This window comes from Jaculus jaculus, chromosome 2, assembly GCF_020740685.1.
Source record: "Jaculus jaculus isolate mJacJac1 chromosome 2, mJacJac1.mat.Y.cur, whole genome shotgun sequence".
Lineage (NCBI taxonomy): Eukaryota > Metazoa > Chordata > Mammalia > Rodentia > Dipodidae > Jaculus > Jaculus jaculus.
Genome location: NC_059103.1, coordinates 165,154,307 through 165,159,976, shown reverse-complemented (window position 1 = coordinate 165,159,976; position 5,670 = coordinate 165,154,307). Strand labels below are relative to the sequence as shown.

General features: G+C 43.9%; 1 non-coding gene across 1 annotated transcript; it reads right to left on the bottom strand.

Annotated features, from left to right (window-relative positions):
- Window positions 1-403: 403 nt before the first annotated feature.
- On the bottom strand, window positions 404-510 carry LOC123459022. Its single transcript, XR_006635952.1, has one exon. It is a non-coding gene; the product is annotated as a U6 spliceosomal RNA (small nuclear RNA).
- Between the last annotated feature and the right edge of the window lie 5,160 nt (window positions 511-5,670).

Below are 5,670 nucleotides of genomic sequence, written 5' to 3'. Positions count from 1 at the left end.
CCCCCTGAATAAATTCATTTCTAGGCATGATTATTCTTTGGAAACCTTCAGAGAAAAGCCATTGTGCTCAGGGACAATATGTAGGTGATTTAATAAAACAGTGTCATGTGATGCTCTTTATGCTTTAAATGCTCAGAGACATAGATGGAAATTTCACACTACAATTTTAGGTACCAGACAGACATTATTTCAAGTGATTCTATATGATATATTTTTTAACTTTTTAAAAACTGGGCATGGTGGCTCACGCTGTTAGTCCCAGCACTCAGGAGGCAGAGGTAAGAGGATCACTGTGAGTTCAAGGCCACCCTGAGACTCCATAGTGAATTCCAGGTCAGCCTGGGCTATAGTGAGACCCTACTTCGAAAAACCAAAAAAAAAAAAAAAAAAAAACAAACAAACCCAAATCAGGGAACACTTCACAAATTTGCATGCCATCCTTGCACAGGGGCTATGCTGATCTTCTCTGTATGGTTCCAATTTTCGTATATATATTGTCTAACTGACCACTCTATATGACATTTTTGTTAGTTTGTTTTGAAGTAGGGTCTCACTCTAGCCCAGGCTGACCTGGAATTCACTCTGTGGTCTCAGACTTGCCTTGAACTCACAGCAATCTTCCTATATCCTACCAAGTGCTGGGATTAAGTTTTTGAGCCTAGGAAATCTGCAGGCTAAAACTATTTGGAAAAGAAATGCAGGATCTTGGAAGATGACTCAGCTGTTAAAGGCACTTGCTTGCAAATCCTATCTGCCCAGGATCAATTCCCAAGCAGCCCACATATGACAGAAGCAAAAAGTGTTACAAGCATTTGCAGCAGCAAGAGGCCTCGACATACACACAAACACACATAAATTTTAAAAAAAAGAAAAAAAAGAGGGCCCGGCGTGGTGGCACACGCCTTTAATCCCAGCACTTGGGAGGCAGAAGTAGGAGGATCCCTGTGAGTTTGAGGCCACCCTGAGACTCCATAGTGAATTCCAGGTCAGCCTGAGCTAGAGTGAGACCCTACCTCAAAAAAAGAAAAGAAAGAAAGAAAAAGAGGACTGAAGAGATGCTTAGCAGTTAAGATGCTTGCCTGCAAAGCCTAAGCACTCATGTTCAACTCATCTAAGGCGTTTGTGTTTCCTTTTTCTGGTCCTAATGTCTTTTTCTTCTCCATCTTTTCCTCAAACTTTACTTCCCATATCTTTCCTTTGCTAAGCTCATCTTGGGTGGTCTACAATTACATGTCTAAATATGAATCAGGTCATGTAATTCTGCTGCTTAAAATTCTTTATTTTTTTTCTTCCCCTGAAATAGGTCTTCACTCTAGCCTAGGCTGACCTGGAACTCATGCGATAACTCCAGGCTGTCCACTTACCTCGGCCTCCCAAGGGCTAGGATCAAAGGTGGGAGCTACCACAACTGACCAACAGCTTTTTAAAAAATATATTTTTTATTTTAATTAATTTATTTATTTGAGAGAGAGAGAGAGAGTAAGATAGAGAGAAAGAGAGAATGGGCATGCCAGAGCCTCCAGCTGCTGTAAATGAACTCCAGACGTATGTGCCACCTTGTGCATCTGGTTTATGTGGGTCCTGGGGAGGTCGGCCTGGCTCCTTAGGCTTTGTAGACAAGTGCCTTAACCACTAAGCCATCTCCCCAGCCCAAATATTTTTTTTAATTTATTTATTTATTTGAGAGAGAGAAAGGAGAGAGAGAGAATAGGCATGCCAGAGCCTCCACTTGCTGCAGATGAACTCCAGATGCATGTGCCACCTTATGCATCCAGCTTACATGGGTTCTGGGGAATCAAACCTGAGTCCGTAGGCTTCCCAGGCAAGCACCTTAACTGCTAAGCTATATCTCAAGCCCAGATTTTTGTTTGTTTGTTTGTTTGTTTTATTTATTTGCGAGTGACAGAGAAAGGCAGATAGAGAGAGAGAGAGAGAATGGGCGCACCAGGGCCTCCAGCTACTGCAAATGAACTCCACATGCGTGCGCCCCCTTGTGCATTTGGCTAACGTGGGTCCTGGAGAATCTAGCCTCAGACCAGGGTCCTTAGGCTTCACAGGCAATCACTTAACCACTAAGCCATCTCTCCAGCTCTAGCCCAGCTTTTTAAAAAAGGAAAATACAGTCTTCTCTTAGTTTCTGTGGATGATTGGTTTTAAGACCTGTTGCAAATGCTCAGTCCCTTATATAATATAGCATAATAGCTGCTTATAAGCTGTATACAGTCTCTTATTTGTTTTTTTATTGTGATGCTGGGAACTGGACCCAAAGCCTTATATGTGTTAGGCAAGTGTTCTACCATCAAGCTACACTTTCAGCCCTCTCATATACTACAGATTCCATACTCTCATATACTATATATCTAGATTGCTTAGAATGTCTAATGTAAATACATCATGTAAGTTCTGTGCAAATCATTGTTAAGCTGTTTTATTTACAGAATGACAAGAGCAATGTGTACATTTTCAGTACAGATGCATTTCTTTCATTATTTATTTATTTAATTAATTTTGGGTTTTCTGAGGTAGGGTCTCACTCTAGTCCAGGCTGACCTGGAATTCACTATGTGGTCTCAGGGTGGCCTTGAACTTACGGTGATCCTCCTACCTCTGCCTCCTGAGTGCTGGGATTAAAGCCATGTGCCACCACGCCCAATGTATTTCTCTTTTTCCTTTTCCTTTTTTGGTTTTTTTGAGGCAAGCCCAACAGACTATATTTTACCCCCTTATTTTTATTTTATTTGATTTGGTTTTTTGAGGTAGGGTCTCTCTCTAGCTCAGGCTGACCTGGAATTCACTATGTAGTCTCAGGGTGGTCTCGAACTCATGGCGATCCTCCTACCTTTGCCTCCCGAGTGCTGGGATTAAAGGCGTGTGCCACCACACCTGGACCACAGTGGGACCCACCTTGAAAAATTGAAAAAACAAACAAAAAAAAAGGGTTGGAAACATGACTCATTGGTTAAGGCACTTGCTTGCAAAGCATAGGGGTCTGGGTTTGATTCCCCAGTACCTACATAAAGCCAGTTTGTTTGCAGTGGGTGGAGGCCCTGGCATGCCCATTCTTTCTCTCTCTCTCTGCTTCTTTCTCTGCCTGTCACTCTCAAATAAATAAAAAATAAACAAAAATGTTTAAAAAAGAAAAAAATTAAAATAAAATAAAAAACAAACAAATAAACCCAGAAGCTGTGGCAGGCTTCTAGAATCACAACACTCTGATGGCCAGATGGGAGAATTTCTCAGAAGTTCTCAGCAAGCACAGCAAAAAGAATAGTAGAGTGAAATTGAGAGAAAAAAGAGAAAATGAGGTGGAACAGTGAGGATGAACCTGAAAGTTGCCTTCTAACCTCCACGCACACACCCACACCCACGCTCACACACATGGACACCTGCACACACGCGCAAACACTCAGAAATGAGTGAGGAAATGAATAACTCGAGGCTGGGGAGATGGCTCCATGGGCTAGTCCTTGCGCGTGAGCATGAGGATCTGAGTTTGGGTTCCCAGCACCTTCGTATAAGCTGGGCACGGCAGCATGCATCTGGACTCTTGGCGTAGAGAAGACATGGACAGGATCCCTGCAGCTTGCTGGCTAGCTGGTCGAGCTGAATTCGTCAGCTTTAGGTTCAGTGAGAGATCTTGTCTCAAAATGTAAGGTGCTACAGGTTGTCAACCCAGAGCACTGAGTGATAACATGAGAACGGAGAGGAAAAAATGTTCTTGCACCAGGCGTGGTGGCACACGCCTTTAATACCACTCGGGAGGCAGAGGTAGGAGGATTGCCGTGAGTTCAAGGCCACCCTGAGACTACAGAGTGAATTCCAGGTCAGCCTAGAGTGAGACCCTACCTAGAAAAACAAAAACAAAAAAATCTTGCTTGGTAAACCCCCATGGCTATGGGAACTACTGGAAGACAATGGTCACCCCACAATGTGAATTAGCAGGAGACCCTTCAGGCCATGCAATCCACCAGCCAGACAAGAAGCACACACTTGTGTCACTCAACCTTTGTGGGTAACCAACTGCCCTCTGATTGGACTTGGGAGAGAACTCATAACTGGTTCGGGGAACCAAGTCAGCACCCCGTGGTCAGGATAGTCACACAATCACACAGACATCCCCCAGTGTTTCCAATTCCATGTACAAATTGAGTGGGCAACCTCATCAAAATGTCCCTCAAGCTCCTGGGAATATTCCCTTTAGTCAAAGCTTATCTCACACTTGGTTGAAGGAAAATCTGTTTTATCCGAAAGATGGCAGAGAATACCAGGGAGATTGGAGATACAGCAATACAAGAAGAGACAGCCGAACATTCACGATGTGCTGGGCCACCTCCACCACACCTACCAGGGTCCAGAAGAAAGTGCGGAGGAAGCGGTAACCCCAGTGTTGCTTCCGGGGCTAGCCTGACACCCACATGCCCAAAACAACGCCAAACACTGCAATGAACCGAAACACGTCCTAACAGAAAATACAGGGCTGCAGAGAAATCAACACGAACTGATCACACCCCTGCCAAGGCTCTGGGATTGTTGTGGCAGAGCGGACGGGCGGGAAGACTGTAAGAGCCACAAGGCAGGTAGCAACACCCCGAAGCACAGCTCCCCCAGAGACAGACAGAGGCCCTAATTACCCCACAGTGACACCAATAGCCCTACTAAAGAGGGCCCTAAGGGGAGGGGGGAGGGGACATATTACAACCTATGTTAAAAATTAATTAATAAAAACTAATTTAAAAATTAAAGTGGCCGGGTGTGGTGGTGCACGCCTTTAATCCCAGCACTCGGGAGGCAGAGGTAGGAGGATCACTGTAAATTCGAGGCCACCCTGAGACTACATAGTGAATTTCAGGTCAGCCTGGGCTAGAGTGAGACCTTACCTCAAAAAAAAAAAAAAAAATTAAAGTGGTGGGCCCAGGGAGATAGCTCAGTGGTTAACGGTGCTTGCTTGCAAAGCCTACCAGCCCAGATTCAATTCCCCAGCCACCTACCCACACAAAACTGGACGTTCAGTTGCAGCAGCAAGAGACCCTGGCACACCCATACACACACACAAATACATAAATAAATTATTTTAATTACAGGGGAAAATGATTAATGACATCTGGCATCAACCTCTAGCCTCCACATGCATACAGACATACATTTGCTCACATAAATATGAACATGTGTACACACATACCATATGTAAAAAGCAAAACCAAAGAATGATATAATCGGGCTGGAGAGATGGCTTAGCGGTTAAGCGCTTGCCTGTGAAGCCTAAGGACCCTGGTTCGAGGCTCGGTTCCCCAGGTCCCATGTTAGCCAGATGCACAAGGGGGCGCACGGGTCTGGAGTTCGTTTGCAGAGGCTGGAAGCCCTGGCAAGCCCATTCTCTCTCTCCCTCTATCTGTCTTTCTCTCTGTGCCTGTCGTTCTCAAATAAAATAAATAAAAAATTTAAAAAAATATTTAAAAGAATGATATAATCATTTTGGGAAATAACCATTTCTAGTAAATTTAAATATGACCCAGTAATGCTGGTCTTAAGTACTTTCCTAGGACAAGTTAAATCACACATCTATGAAAAGAGTTGTTGATAGTAGATTTATTCAGAATAGCCTGGAATGAATCTGGAAACACTGAATGTTCATCAGTAATAAGAGAATGGGATAAACAAACCATGGTGTGT